General features: G+C 40.8%; 1 protein-coding gene across 7 annotated transcripts in view; it reads left to right on the forward strand.

The window, feature by feature from the left end:
- The window catches only part of LOC134227073 (uncharacterized), a 130,200-nt gene that overhangs the window by 52,956 nt on the left and 61,319 nt on the right, over window positions 1-15,925 (forward strand). Inside the window, exon 1 of one of the 7 annotated variants that reach the window (XM_062708312.1) lies at window positions 567-739. The exons of the other annotated variants lie outside the window; for them this stretch is intronic. The gene's annotated coding sequence lies outside the window, so the exon portion shown is untranslated. Of the gene's footprint in view, window positions 1-566; window positions 740-15,925 lie in introns of those variants that run through there. 7 annotated transcript variants of the gene reach the window in all.

The following is a 15,925-nucleotide window of genomic DNA, read 5'->3' on the forward strand; positions in this document are numbered from 1 at the left end:
ATTATAAACAACTTACTCTAACATTCACAATTTGGCTCATAATTTCAAAATGCAAACTGAAAATTTAAGACTTTATTTTTTTCTGCAAATTCAAATTGATTTACAATACACATTTACACGATTAACTGACGTGCTAAAATCCTCGGTGATATCGGAAAGGCACGATTTTTATAATTTCAACTCTGAATTTGAAAAGTTAATCCCAGGGCAATATTCAATCAATTCTCGTGTTTGTATCTTATTTATCCTACATAATTTGGAAACCCCTGACTGAAAACAGCTCGTCACGCCATCCGCTGCGGACGGACGAGATCTCGCCACAGTTAGAGATCACCGCCGGCGCTGTCTGTCGCCACTTGACTCGAGATTTCCCTTCAGCTTCTTGGCAGTTCAAGCCGGGCGTTCCTAGAGGACCGATGCGATGCCAGTGACTCGCGATCGCGTATGAACTTTTCACCTCTTCAGCGAAACCAACCAGGTCAAGTAAAGCACCAATCGCGCGGGAAGTCGGTATCGCGTAGAAAAAAAAAACTCCAGAGAGCAGGAAGTTCTGCCGTTCACAGCGAACCAAATGGGCAACTACCGACTGGAAATCATCAACATCCTGCTCTGTCTGACGTTCGAAGTGTTCACCTACTTTGTGCTATGCTTCAATCTGATTCGAACCTATCTCGGCCAGCAGCAACTCCAACAGCAGCAGGAGGCCGCCCGCTCGGTTATGATGATGAGGTTTTAATAGGTATGGAAGTTTGTTAAGAATACGGAGGACAGTGAAAGTGCAGATGCTTCTGACTCACGTCGAAGCGATACGGCCCATACCGGGAAGGTACGATCGTAAATGCCAATCGTGTGTTGTCTGCTGCACGACAAAGTGCAAGGTGAAATTCGAGCGTGAAAATTCGGTGCGGCGACACGTTGTCATTTCATACCCCATGTGGGGGACGATCGAGCTGAGCGAAGACGATGCTGTGAAAACTTGTGATTTGTGTGTCCTAAAAATAAGTTCTGACCACTGCTTTGCGGGTGTATATAACGTGCTCCGTTCTGTTTGTGACGCGCATTGAATTAGTTCAGCGATGACAGGGCTGAATTCTGGACGTGCTTTTAAAAGAAGTGAATCGTAAATACATAAACATGAGTTTTCGTGATGACGTAAATTACATGTGATAGCATGTATGGAACGCAAACATCCCGTCTTCTACAAATTCCAACTGAATCTTGGAGCATTCCAACTTAGTTTCTATTCAATTTGCTGCATTCATTTCATTCTATTCTATTCATTCAACATTCTATCGACATTTCCACAGTTATCGAAAGGGTTCTATGACTGCCATGCCATGTATCCAAGCACAACGCTAAAATAGATCTAATAACTTCGGATGTTCCAGACTCTGCATTATGCCTATGACAAATCAACTCAATTTTTGTTGATCTTTCAAATTGGCTAGATTTTTTATCACTTACGAAATTTCAGATTTTCAAAGTTATTCAAACCTTCATTTCCTAATCTCTAGACCCTTTAGTCTGCTCTTTCTTCCTTTGTCTTTCGCTTATTTGGATCTGTTATAGATTTTTTAGACATCCCATTTTCCCACGGATTGCACAGATTCTTCAGAAAATAAATAGTCAATGATATGGAAATGCTAGTATCATCTTCAAGAGGTGGACGTACATCTGCATGAAAGCCTTAGAGGCGAAAGTATAGAATTGATAGTTCCGTTAGGATACGGCAGGCATGAAGAATGTTTTTTTTATAGAAGTCGATTTGAAAGCGAGCGGAGGGCAATATTTGTGATGGCACATATTACACGACCTTCCTTCTGCCAAGCTGCCGTATGAAGGGTGAGGGAAGAATATCAGTGTGGAAGCTGATATATCTCCACTGGCTTTCAAATTGACTTCTATAAAAAACATTCTTCATGCCTGCCGTATCCTAACGGAACTATCAATTCTATACTTTCGCCTCTAATGCTATCATGAACATGTACGTCCAAGTTTGGAAGATGATATTAGCATTTCCATATCATTGTAAATCGTTTAACTTCACGTAGAAGTAACACACACGAAATTATTAATTTTCAATAAATAGTCATCATGGAATCGTGACGTTTTCCTGGCAGTGCGGAACAAGTAGGCTGAATCAGGGACTGTCCCGCATAATCCGGGACGTCTGGTCATTTTACTCTAAAGGCTAATTGAACGCAAACATCAGAATAGTAAGGGAAGGACCGTTTGACAGAAAACCATTCGACCGAATGCCACATGTCCGAAGGCCACCATGCCGAAAGTTGTTTGGCCGAACAGACCATTGGGCTAAAATCGTTTGGCCGAACAGATCATTTGGCCGAATAGGCCGTTTGGTTAAATAGGGCTTTTGACCGAATAGGTCTTTTGACCGAATAGGTCATTTGGCCGAATACGTCATTTTGCCGAATTGGTCATTTCCTCGAATAGGTTATTCAGCCGAATTGGTCATTTTGCTGAATATGTCATTTGGCTGAGCAAGTCATCCGGCTTAATGTGTTATTTTGAAAAATAGTTCATTTAACGCCTCACTTATCTCTTCTCAATCATCATTTCTCACTTCTGTGTGTGTGCTTCATCCTCTATCCCTCACCCAGCCGGGGGTGTTGAACAAGTAGTACTACGAATAATTTGATCAGATCTCATGCTCCGTTATGGTGCCCTTTTTGTTACGAAGACTAGTACTACAGAAAGGAATCACTTCTGAAGCAAGGAAGGTTTCTTCAGAAGTGTAGGGAATGGGATGTACTAGTTGATCATAACAGGTACAGCAAAACTTCGCAAGGACGCCCTTATTCGTACTAACTACTCACACACTTAACTCATTTTACCGTATTCGGTAAATTTTACTGAAATCTCAACAGCAGAACTGTTCGGTAATTCATTTTACAGTTTTTTGTAATTTTTCCATTGCTCAACTGTCAAAATCACCGAAAATCAGTTAAATTATTTACCCAATAGTTCTGTTGTTGAGTTTTCGGTAAAATTTTACCGAATTCGACGATTTATTTTAAGTGTGCAGGGAGTAGAAGGTCGAGAAGAGTCACCGTTGCTAACTAAAGCTTGAACCGGATACCTGGGACGCCCACAATATCCGCGGCAATAGCAGCAAACGATGCGCTGTACGTATTAAGTGTTTATTTTTTATTCATATATTGGTGAAGCGATCAGAGAAGAAAAAGTAAAGAATTGGAACGTGCTCACCAATTTAGTTCATCCATCTTTGCTTCCTTTTAGTCTTTGGCCCAGCTGGGGCTGATTTGAGTGCTGTGAAAGTTCTCGTGGGGTTAGTGCCTTTTGAAGATCTGGTTCGTTCCAAAGAAACACTCCTACAAAATCTCCGCCCTTGCTCCGGTTTCGATGCCACTGCCACCGTCGCAATTATTTCTTCTATTGATGGTGGCAGAAATAGTATCCTCTTCTCCGCTACAGATGGCATGCCTAGAGCTGGTTCACTGTACTGTGTGTGTCACTGTACTCATGTTTCCTAATTTATCACTAATACATGTTTTCTGTAACTATTAAAAAAAAGTTTTTTTTCGCACTTTTCGAGAACTATCAGCCGAATTTCGGCTTTTCACTCAATGATACGGATACGTCACACAGGAAAAATCTCAATCATCATTTCTCACTTCTCACTTCAAAAGATAGAAATAAGAATATAGAAATTAATAAGAAGAAGGGCGTCACTCTTTTTACTTCGGTCTACCCACTCTTCACAGCGAGAAGTGAGAAGTAATTAGTGCGAAGGGAGAAAAAAAACGTCTCACTTCTCAATAATCATTTCTCACTTCTCACTGTGAAAAGTGAGTAGACGTCTAACTTCGCTCTTCTCACTTTTCACAGTGAGAAGCGAGAATTGAGAAATTATTAGTAAGAACAGAGAAGTCGCCTTTCTCACTTCACACTAATCACTCCTCAGAAATGATGATTGTGAAGTAACTAGAGGTGTGCGCCGCCACCGCCGACATTTTTGCATCGGCGCGCCACCGTTTAGAATTTGTCATGCCGGTGGTTTATAATGTACCACACCGATTCGAATTTGAAAAAGTCCGCAAAATGTTCCATGGAAATTCTTAAGATTCAGTGATATTTCCTTAGTTTTTTTTCCGATTGGTGCCTAGAACATCACGATTAAACTGCAGAGATCTTTTCGTGGAAAAACCAATGATTTACTTCAAAATTTCAGTCCATTTCCCGTTGAAATTTCAAAAATCTCTCCGTAAAAACTCAGTCAAAATTCGAGTTTAAATTTCAAAGGACTTCCCGTTGAAATCCAAAAATAAATCTCGTTGAAAAAGAATTTTTTAACGAAAAATAATCAAACCGTCTAAGACGAATTAAGTACTGTCCATTTAATTCCACTAGTTAATTTTCGTTATCTTTGCAGATACGTATTTCGACCACAACTGTGTGGTCGTCTTCAGTGTCTTGTACTTGACTCGACTTGCCGAGTCAAGTCAAGTACAAGACACTGAAGACGACCACACAGTTGTGGTCGAAATACGTATCTGCAAAGATAACGAAAATTAACTAGTGGAATTAAATGGACAGTACTTAATTCGTCTTAGACGGTTTAATACATTCCACTAAAAGAGCTTAATATATTTTTCGAAAATAATCGTTGGGCAGAAATTCATTTTGCCGAAGGCCATATCCCAACAAATATTGAAAGTGAATAAAGCGCTTATATGGTTTTCTTGAGCTTATATAGCTATAATTGTTTGTTGAGAATGCCTAAAGAAAGTTGATTGGCCTAATATGTCGTTTGACCAAACAAACCATTTGGCAGAAGCCCACCAGAAAGGGTCATTTGGCCCTAATGGGCATTAGACCGAAAGTGCCGGTTGGCTGAATTAGTCATTTGGCCAAAAAAGCCGTTTAGCAGAAAGGACATTTTCGGGCCAAATTGCTTATTCTGCCCAACGAGCTAGCAAACGGCATTTTCGGTCAAATGATCTATTCTGTCATGTGATTTTTTCGGCCAAACAACCATTTCAGCCAAATAGCATTTTCAGCCAAATGAACTGTGTAAGAACAAACAACATTTTCGGTCAAATTATTTGAAAAGCCAAATGTAGCTCTCGGCTGTTTGTCGCTTTCGGCCAAAAGTAATTTTCGATTAAACCTTTTTCTGACAAACGTTCAATTCGGCCTAATGGAATTTGGCTAGATGACTTTCGGCTAATGTGTTATTCGGCTAAGTGGCACTCGAATAAATGGCTTTTCGCCGAATGACTTTCGGCCAAACGACGGGTAAGACTGTTTGTTCTGAAGCCACAAGTCCGAAAGGTGTTTGGCTGTATGTCATTTGACCGAACAAACGATTAGACCGAAACCCATGTGGCCGAAAATTTCATTTAGCCGAAATGGATCATCTGGCCAAAACGTCGTTTTGCCGAAAAGGTTGTTTGCCGAAATAGTCGTTTGGCAGAAACGCCATTTGCCCGAAAATATTATGATTAATTATTTTAGAGCGTCTTAGGGAAATGCTACAAGGTTAAAAGACTATTGTTCTTCCATTTACTTCCACTATTAACTTTTTATGTATCAACAAGCAGATACGTATTTCGTTTCCTACTTGGAAACTTTTTCAGTGTTTGTTATCGACTGAAGAAAAATATTGCTCATTAACTTTAAATATGGTGTGTAGGTAGAACTGTAGGTAAAAATTAGGGTATGTCGCTTGGACAGATTCGTCGTCGTCCCGTGGGTAGTAATCTAAACAGCCAGGTATATCCGTTTCGTTGATCTTTGTTAAGTAAGATCAGACCTATGTAGATTTTGTCACAGTGTGGGCATGATATTTTATAAACTCCAGATTTTTCTAATGCGTCAACAGGGTCTTTTGTGCTTCCAAGTAGTGTCTTCAGTTGGTTGTTCCTGCTACTGAAGACTAATTCGATACCAATTTTTCTAAATTTAGAGCGTAATGGTCTGGTTATATTATGGTCAAAATTAACGGATACTCGTCGCAATTCATTTGTTATTGGTGATAATGTAGTCAATGATTTTCTATACTGGGTTTTTCTATGTTTGTCTATAATAGCTTGAATAGTTCTAGTTGAGTATCCGTTTAGTCTAGCTGTTTCAAAATGTAATTTAATTCTTTCTGTTTCCCTGTGACGCTAAGTGGAAAAGTCTCGAGTCTATGTATCATGTGTTGGAATGCGGCTGCTTTGTGTTGGTGTGAATGGTTTGAAGTGTTGGGTATAACTCTTTGTGTGTGTGTGGGTTTTCTGTAAATTTCAAAATTTATTTGGTTTGATTCTCTAACTATTAAAACATCCAAAAGGGCAATTTTCCGTCTTTCTCTTGTTCACAAGTGAACTTGATATCCCTATGTGCACTGTTAATGGCTTCTAGGATTGATGGAAGTGCTTCTTTCCTAATGATACTGAAGATATCATCTACGTATCTCCACCATCGCTCAGGAATGGCCCCTTTTCCTTCAAATCCTTTTCAAGATTAGCCATGAACAGTTCACATAAGAAGGGGACAGAGGATTACCCATTGGTGCTCCTTTTGTCTGCTTGTAGTATTCTCCTCTAAATGTAAAATAGTTCTCTTCTATGCAAAGTCTTGTTAATTTTAAATATGTGCGTACTTTTGTCTTCCAAGTTGCGTCTGATTTTTGTCTAAGTAACCAATCTTCCAACAAGACAATAGCTTCTTTTACGGGTACACTTGGGAACAGTGCAGCCACATCAAATGAAACCATTATCTCGTCTTCTTCGATATTTCCTGAGTTTTGCAATTTTTCAATAAACTGTTTTGTGTTTTGTACTTGTCTAGTGTCTGTTTGTGTATGTGTGTAGAGTGTTTGGAATTCTTTGACTAACCATTTTGCTATTTTGTGAGTTGGAGACCCTTCCGCAGATATTATTTCTCTGATTTCGTTTCCGGGTTTGTGAATTTTGGTTGTCCTCTAATTCTAGGCAAAGTTGGGTTGGAAATTTTAAGTCGAGGCAAATTTTCAAATATGGGTTTACATTCTTTGATGGTTTTATCTACTTTTTCACAATATCTGTCAAGGGATCTTTTCTTTGTTTTCTGTATGGACCATTGTTAAGTTTTTCTATCATAAGGTTATCGTAATTAATTTTATCTAGAATGACAATTGCATTACCTTTGTCTGCTTTCGTATAGAAAACTGGTTTGTCTTTTAATTCCTTAATAATGTTAGTCTCGTGTATGTTGGGTGTGTGTTCTAGTGTCTTTAATGTGTCTTCTGTAAATGTCCTAGCTGTGTTTTTCTGGTCAAGGGAAATTTGGCATGAATCTATGACCGTCTCTAAGTCTATAATTATATAACCCAACTTTGCCTAGAATTAGAGGACAACCAAAAATTCACAAACCGGAAACGAAATCAGAGAAATAATATCTGCGGAAGGGTCTCCAACTCACAAAATAGCAAAATGGTTAGTCAAAGAATTCCAAACACTCTACACACATACACAAACAGACACTAGACAAGTACAAAACACAAAACAGTTTATTGAAAATTGCAAAACTCAGGAAATATCGAAGAAGACGAGATAATGGTTTCATTTGATGTGGCTGCACTGTTCCCAAGTGTATCCTGAGGGCCATTCCTGAGCGATGGTGGAGATACGTAGATGATATCTTCAGTATCATTAGGAAAGACGCACTTCCATCAATCCTAGAAGCCATTAACAGTGCACATAGGGATATCAAGTTCACTTGTGAACAAGAGAAAGACGGAAAATTGCCCTTTTGGATGTTTTAATAGTTAGAGAATCAAACCAAATAAATTTTGAAATTTACAGAAAAAACACACACACACAAAAAGCTATACACAACACTTCAAAACATTCACACCAACACAAAGCAGCCGTATTCCAACACATGATACATAGATTCGAAACTTTTCCACTTAGCGTCACAGGTAAACAGAAAGAATTAAATTACATTTTTGAAACAGCTAGACGAAACGGATACTCGACTAGAACTATTCAAGCCATTATAGACAAACATAGATAATCCCATTATAGAAAATCATTGACTACAGTATCACCAATAACAAATGAATTGCGACGAGTATCCGTTAATTTTGACCATAATATAACCAGACCATTACGCTCTAAATTTAGAAAAATTGGTATCGAATTAGTCTTCAGTAGCAGGAACAACCAACTGAAGACACTACTTGGAAGCACAAAAGACCCCGTTGACGCATTAGGAAAATCTGGAGTTTATAAAATATCATGCCCACACTGTGACAAAATCTACATAGGACAGACAAAACGAACACTAGACACGAGGTTAAAAGAACATTTGGCAGAAGTAACTAAAGCAAACAAAGACACTGAAAAAGGTATACATTATCATTTCAAATCTAAAGTAGCCGAACATATATTTAACGAAGATCATCAATTAACCAAAGACAACATATCACTTCTCAGACAAATACAAAATCCTTGGAAACTTGACGTAGCGGAAAGCTTAGAAATTTACAAACAAAACAAATAAACTTACTTAACAAAGATCGAGGAGGCGGATATACGGGGCTGTTTAGGGTACTGCGCACGGGACGACGACGGATCGGTTCAAGCGACATGACCTAATTTTTACCTACAGTTCTACCTACACACCATATTTAAAGTTAACGAGCAATGTTTTTCTTCAGTCGATAACAAACACTGAAGAAGTTTCCAAGTAGGAAACGAAATGCGTATCTGCTTGTTGATACATAAAAAGTTAATAGTGGAAGTAAATGGAAGAACAATAGTCTTTAACCCCGAAAATATTATTTGGCCAACCGGATGAATATTTTTGACCATGTTACCCGTCGAGTAATCAACATTTGGTTGATTATGGGCCAATTAATTTTTTGGCCAAACTATTTTCCGTTGTATTATTGTGTCTTGCAACAAAATTACAACTTTCAAGATCATTTTCAAGGGTCTCACGGTTGTGTGAAATTTCTCCGCAGTACAAATGGTACATCCAAGCATTTACCGTCGGAATGCACCACGTGGCAGCCGAATTTTCAAAAATAAGGAAGTAGCTTTTTTTTCTGGAAGTATGTTTTCCTTAGGCGACTATCTGGTGCGTATTTTTCGCTGCGACTAAAAATAAGTGGGAGAAGTAGATTTTTATGAGCGGTACAATACCATTTTTCCCAAATGTTTTTTGGGCCAAATGCAAAAAATGTTTTTGTTTGATGACTTTCGTCTTGACGTATTGCTCAACCAAATGAGGGGGTTAGAACCAGAGAAGTGTAAGTGACATTTTGGTCAAATTTCAGTTGATTACAGTGAAAAATGCTTCGGTTTTAGAGCGCTGCGGCAATATGTTGATATAGAGGGGAACTGTTCCGATCTCCATTTCACTGAACATATATTCATCTCATCGAGAAACAAAAACATAAACACCAATTTCGTCGCAGCTGAAAAAAAGCATAAAAATAAGAAATAAATCAAATACTTTTTAATTGCTTTTTTTATGGGAAGAACATTGGAGCCATGAGATGTTCCCCTAGTGTGTAGTGTGCTTTTCGCCAAATGATTTTCGTCCAAACGACCCTTCATTTTTGCTTTTCTCGTCTTATGTATTTTTCTCCTCATTGCGCGACTCCCCATATGCGCGACACCACCAACGCTAGGTGGATGATTCTGAGTTTTTTTTCCATTGAATCTCCGAAGAATTTCCAAAGAATTTCTTATGAACAATACGAAGAATTCCCTGTAGAAATCCATAGAAATTCTTGCGACTTACGTCTCTCTTTACTATACTGGGTGTCATTTAAATTGTTTCTTGTTGATATCCACATTTTGAACAACTTCCAGCGGAAACTCTGAAGAATTTTCTGAGTAATTTTCGTAGAATACTCATCAGAAACTTTTCGTGGATTGCCCGAACATTTTCCTGTAAACACTAGAAACAATTTTTCTTTCAAAAGGCTCGGAAGTCTCCTTTCAAGAGCCTCGGAAGCCTCCTTTCGAAAGCTTCGTTTCAAGAGGCCCGGAAGCCTGATTTCAATAATCCTGGAAGCCTCCTTTCAAGAGGCCCGGAAGCCTCCTTTCAAGAGGCCCAGAGGCCTCCTTTCAAGAGGCTCGAAGGCGTCCTTCCAAGATGCCCATAAGCCTCTTTTTAAGTGGCCCAGAAGCCTCCTTTCAATAGGCTCGGAAGCCTCCTTTCAATAGGCTCGGAAGCCTCCTTCCAAGAGGCCTGGAAGCCTTCTTTCAAGAGGCCTGGAAGCCTTCTTTCAATAGGCCTGGAAGCCTACTTTCAAGAGGCCTGGAAGCCTCCTTTCAAGAGGCCTGGAGACCTCCTTTTAAGAGGCCTGGAAGCCTCCTTTCAAGAGGCTTGAAAGCCTCCTTTCAAGAGGCCTGGAAGCCTCCTTTCAAGAGGTCTGGAAGCTTCATTTCAAGATGCTCGGAAGCCTCCTTTCAAGAGGCCCGGAAGCCTCCATTCAAGAGGCTTGGAAGTCTCCTTTCAAGAGGTCTGGAAGCCTCCTTCCAAGAGGCTTGGAAGCCTCCTTTCAAGAGGCCTGGAAGCCTCTTTTCAATAGGCTTGGAAGCCTCCTTTCAAGAGGCCTGGAAGCCTCCTTTCAAGAGGCCTGGAAGCCTCCTTTCAAGAGGCTCGGAAGCCTCCTTTCAAGAGGCTCGGAAGCCTCCTTTTAAGAGGCCTGGAAGCCTCCTTTTAAGAGGCCTGGAAGCCTCCTTTCAAGAGGCCTGGAAGCATCCTTTCAAGAGGCCTGGAAGCCTCCTTTCAAGAGGCCTGGAAGCCTCTTTTCAATAGGCTTGGAAGCCTCCTTTCAAGAGGCCTGGAAGCCTCCTTTCAAGAGGCTCAGAGCCTCCTTCAAGAGGCTCAGGAAGCCTCCCTTTCAAGAGGCTCAGAAGCCTCCTTTCAAGAGGCTCAGGCCTCCTTTCAAGAGGCTCAGAAGCCTCCTTTCAAGAGGCTCAAGCCTCCTTCAAGAGGCTCAGGCCTCCTTTCAAGAGGCTCAGGAAGCCTCCTTTCAAGAGGCTCAGAAGCCTCCTTTCAAGAGGCTCAGAAGCCTCCTTTCAAGAGGCTCAGAAGCCTCCTTTCAAGAGGCTCAGGCCTCCTTCAAGAGGCTCAGGCCTCCTTTCAAGAGGCTCAGAAGCCTCCTTTCAAGAGGCTCAGAGCCTCCTTTCAAGAGGCTCAGAAGCCTCCTTCAAGAGGCTCAGAAGCCTCCTTTCAAGAGGCTCAGAAGCCTCCTTTCAAGAGGCTCAGAAGCCTCCTTTCAAGAGGCTCAGAGCCTCCTTCAAGAGGCTCAGAAGCCTCCTTTCAAGAGGCTCGGAAGCCTCCTTTCAAGAGGCTCAGAAGCCTCCTTTCAAGAGGCTCGGAAGCCTCCTTCAAGAGGCTCAGGCCTCCTTTCAAGAGGCCCAGAAGCCTCCTTTCAAGAGGCTCAGAAGCCTCCTTCAAGAGGCTCAGGCCTCCCTTTCAAGAGGCTCAGAAGCCTCCTTTCAAGAGGCTCAGGCCTCCTTTCAAGAGGCTCAGGAAGCCTCCTTTCAAGAGGCTCAGGCCTCCTTCAAGAGGCTCAGAGCCTCCTTTCAAGAGGCTCAGAAGCCTCCTTTCAAGAGGCTCAGGAAGCCTCCTTTCAAGAGGCTCAGGAAGCCTCCTTCAAGAGGCTCAGAAGCCTCCTTTCAAGAGGCTCAGAAGCCTCCTTTCAAGAGGCTCAGGAAGCCTCCTTTCAAGAGGCTCAGAAGCCTCCTTTCAAGAGGCTCAAGGCCTCCTTTCAAGAGGCTCAGAAGCCTCCTTTCAAGAGGCTCAGCCTCCTTTCAAGAGGCTCAGAAGCCTCCCTTTCAAGAGGCTCAGAAGCCTCCTTTCAAGAGGCTCAGGCCTCCTTCAAGAGGCTCAAGCCTCCTTCAAGAGGCCTCAGAAGCCTCCTTTCAAGAGGCTCGGAAGCCTCCTTTCAAGAGGCTCAAGCCTCCTTTCAAGAGGCTCAGAAGCCTCCTTTCAAGAGGCCTCAAGCCTCCTTTCAAGAGGCTCAGAAGCCTCCTTTCAAGAGACTCAGCCTCCTTTCAAGAGACTCAGAAGCCTCCTTCAAGAGACTCAGAAGCCTCCTTTCAAGAGGCTCAGAAGCCTCCTTCAAGAGGCTCAGGCCTCCTTTCAAGAGGCTCAGAGCCTCCTTTCAAGAGGCCTCAAGGCCTCCTTTCAAGAGGCTCCAAGCCTCCTTTCAAGAGGCTCAGAGCCTCCTTTCAAGAGTCGGAAGCCTCCTTCAAGAGGCTGGAAGCCTCCTTTCAAGAGGCTCAGAGCCTCCTTTCAAGAGGCTCGGAAGCCTCCTTCAAGAGACTCAGGAGCCTCCTTTCAAGAGGCTCGGAAGCCTCCTTTCAAGAGGCTCAGAAGCCTCCTTCAAGAGGCTCGAAGCCTCCTTTCAAGAGGCTCAGAAGCCTCCTTTCAAGAGGCTAGGATCGTTTCAAGAGGGTTGGAAGCCTCCTTTCAAGAGGCCCGGAAGCCTCCTTTCAAGAAGCTCAGAAGCCTTCTTTCTACAGGCTAGAAACTTCCTTCAAGATGCTTGGGAGCCTTGTTTCAAGAGGCCCAAGCCTCCTTTCAAGAGGCTCGGAATTTTACACGTAAATACCAAGCCATGGAAAATCCGAAAATAATTTTGGAGAAGCTAAGAAAATTTTCGGATGAAGTTCATTAGTTTTTTCTGACGGCTTTCAAAAATGGCTTTCGGCTGAATGGGTTTCGACCCTTCCCCAGAATAATATAATTGTCTGTCCAAATACATTTTCTCTTGTGACTGGTTACCCGAACAAAGTCTGATATTGTTCTTCTTCTTCTTATTGGCATTACATCCCCACACTGGGACAGAGCCGCCTCGCAGCTTAGTGTTCATTATGCACTTCCACAGTTATTAACTGCGAGGTTTCTAAGCCAAGTTACCATTTTTGCATTCGTATATCATGAGGCTAACACGATGATACTTTTATGCCCAGGGAAGTCAAGACAATTTCCTAGACCGGCACCGGGAATCGAACCCAGCCACCCTCAGCATGGTCTTGCTTTGTAGCCGCGCGTCTTACCGCACGGCTAAGGAGGGCCCCTATATTGTGTCTGATATTGTAAATAGAGCAAATTGAAAACATATTTTGAGGTTGACATCAAATTGAAATCATGATTTATTTTCATATTCTTATTCACGTTATTGCTTACATCTTTTTATTTCGTTTTGCTGTAGATGTCTGAATGATATGACATCAAACCTATTACTCATTTTGTTAACGAAAACCAACATCAAAATTAATTTTCAATTTGATTTCATCGATAAGCAGGAATAGTGTTTTATGTGATGTGACAGTAAGATTGTACTGCTATAGATTTTGATTTTTTTAACCGTTAAAACGACCAAAAGAACCAACCAACCTGAATAATCAATGTTAGGCGATTTGACAACAACAAAATTAGTTATCGATTTGCTTTCAAACTTTGCTCACGTAGCGCACAAAAAGGCCCAATCCACAAGAAAAATATCAAATTTCGAGGTTTAGCGTAGAAGCATGTGTATGAGAAGAAGCATCTGTGTACCTTCTTTTAATCCTTAACAGCTATTCTTATAGCTTACATTTCTTGTATTAAACCCTGCAGAATTGTTTATACAATAATTGTAAAATTTATTTTTTAGATGTACGTGCAAAAAACTGTGTCATTTTTTTAAAGGGTTATTCCAATATTTTTTAAATATGTGGCTAGTATTCAATTTCACATCAAAGCCAACTGTTGTTTACAAATCCACAAACAACGGAGATTGAGACATCATACCCATCACGAAACCCTAAATTAAACGCGGTGGTCGCGTGTTCTCTTGTACGAGTTTCATAATCTTGAGAAAGATGAAAATTATAGTATTGATGCTGGGCTGATTTTAGTTTCTATAGATTGGAAAGAAAACTGAACAACCTCTTTAATAACAGACTTCCACCGTTGTTGTTGTCTACGGTGCCGATGGCGGTGGTTTAGATAATTATGGTAATTATTACGACAATGACTCAAAATATTTTAAACATTAAGGAATTATGGTCAATCTGTCTTAAACTACAGCACGAGAGAATTATACTCCATCAACAAGATCGTTAGATCCGATACAGATATGCGCGCACCAATAGAGTGGAAAGTGTGTTAAACAAACCATGGGATCATAAAGTTTTCCAAGGCAGCAGATTTCGAGTACAATACCTACGTGTTAAACAATTAAATTCTGGTGCGAATGGGGGTATACAAAAGTCACCAAACACCTCCGAAAATAAATATCGAGTCAACTAGTGCTATTAAATAAATATATAATAATTACAACACTTGCTAAGGTCATCAGTTCGCTGTCCGCCACAATGCAGCACAAGGCGACCGGCGCGTTTTGATGGTTACGATTGGTGGCATTGTTTTCCATTCGATTCGAGAAAAATGTCAAGAAACATTTGTCTCTTTAATTACGACCTGATAGATGGTTGGCTGAAGATAGTGTCGACTGTTAAGTCGGATGGATTTTGATATGTTTTGAAATATGATTGAACAACTTATGGCTTTCCGCACAACACGTGTGAATTTTGTTTCTTTCTCATTGTTGTTTTTATATTAAGCAATTTTTGCGTGCAATTATATTTTGCGAACAGAACAGCCGGTCTGAGACTTTAATTTGGTCTTTTCGGAATGCTTTCGAAAGGCCTGGGAAAAGATTCCGTTCATTCTTATTTATTTTGCTACTGGAATAGTATCTTGCCAGTTGAGTATCTCAATCTGATTCGCATACACACTTTAACATTTGAACAGTTTAATGAGGTCGAATATGATTATCACTATTAAATTTGATGTGCAAATCCTCCGGAAGAGATCGGTTTGCTTGAATTTGTTTCTTTCGTGACCTACTTCTCGATTGCGTTTCCCGCAACGAAACCATTTGCTGCAATAGATTGCATTCCTGTTATACAAATTATGCCTCTCCATTCAGCCCCGAAAACAATCCCAGAAACCCGATTGAGTTCTCGAATGACTATGACAGATGACTTCTTTGGCTTGTGCAGTCAATTATCTCACATCGTCGACAAAAGATTAGTAACTGACCATCACTCAACAATCGGATTCATGTGCTTCCCACGGAGTGAAAAGAAAAAAGCCACCGCAAATCCAAGTCAAGCATGAAAATACAGAAATGCCGTGCCACCACTGACTGCCGGGGCTGGCTCTGCAGTGATGTTCGATTTTCTGCCTTCTCAAATCGGTAACCTCCCATCATCATTAGCGTGATCATCGCCGATCGATCTAGAAAACCGGGCTCCCACCTCTTGCTTAGAACGGTGGGGGTATTCGTTTCCAATTGTATGTTTCCCAGATCGAGCCTATTGAAGATACCCTGCCTTTTACTTGCAGCGCCAACTTACTCCCCATTATTCGCCGTAACAGCTAACTCAGTAAGTTTCCGATTTCAACGTTTTTTTTTCTTTGGTTGCCTATGAGAGCTTTCGATATGTGGAAGATTGAAGAAAATGAACGATTGTGTCAGTAGTGTTCATATCCAGTTTAACCTCCATTCTCCTGATCGATCATCGGCCGAGTCGATCAACGGCATTGTCAGACATTATATTCGACAATTTCTGCTCATGAAAATACTCACATCATTTCGATGCAAAAAGTGTCCACAAGAGCTTTTGAAAATGTCTAGAATTCATCCAGAAATGTGAAAAAAAATTATGTACTTATTCACAGTAATTGTGAAAATAAATTGTTCATTACATGTCGTGTGAATTAAATAATTTTTACTGTGTTCCAATTTCCAAATTACCTCTCTTAAATTCCTTCACCATAAAGCCTTGTGGAATGTAGAAAGCTAATACAATAACTAGTGGTTGTAGTTTCAAGATTCAAAACAAAACAACCATTCTTCATAATTCCAATCTTTTTCAGCTGTCGACAA

The sequence above is a fragment of the Armigeres subalbatus genome, chromosome 3 (genome assembly GCF_024139115.2).
Source record: "Armigeres subalbatus isolate Guangzhou_Male chromosome 3, GZ_Asu_2, whole genome shotgun sequence".
NCBI classification, from domain to species: Eukaryota; Metazoa; Arthropoda; class Insecta; order Diptera; family Culicidae; genus Armigeres; species Armigeres subalbatus.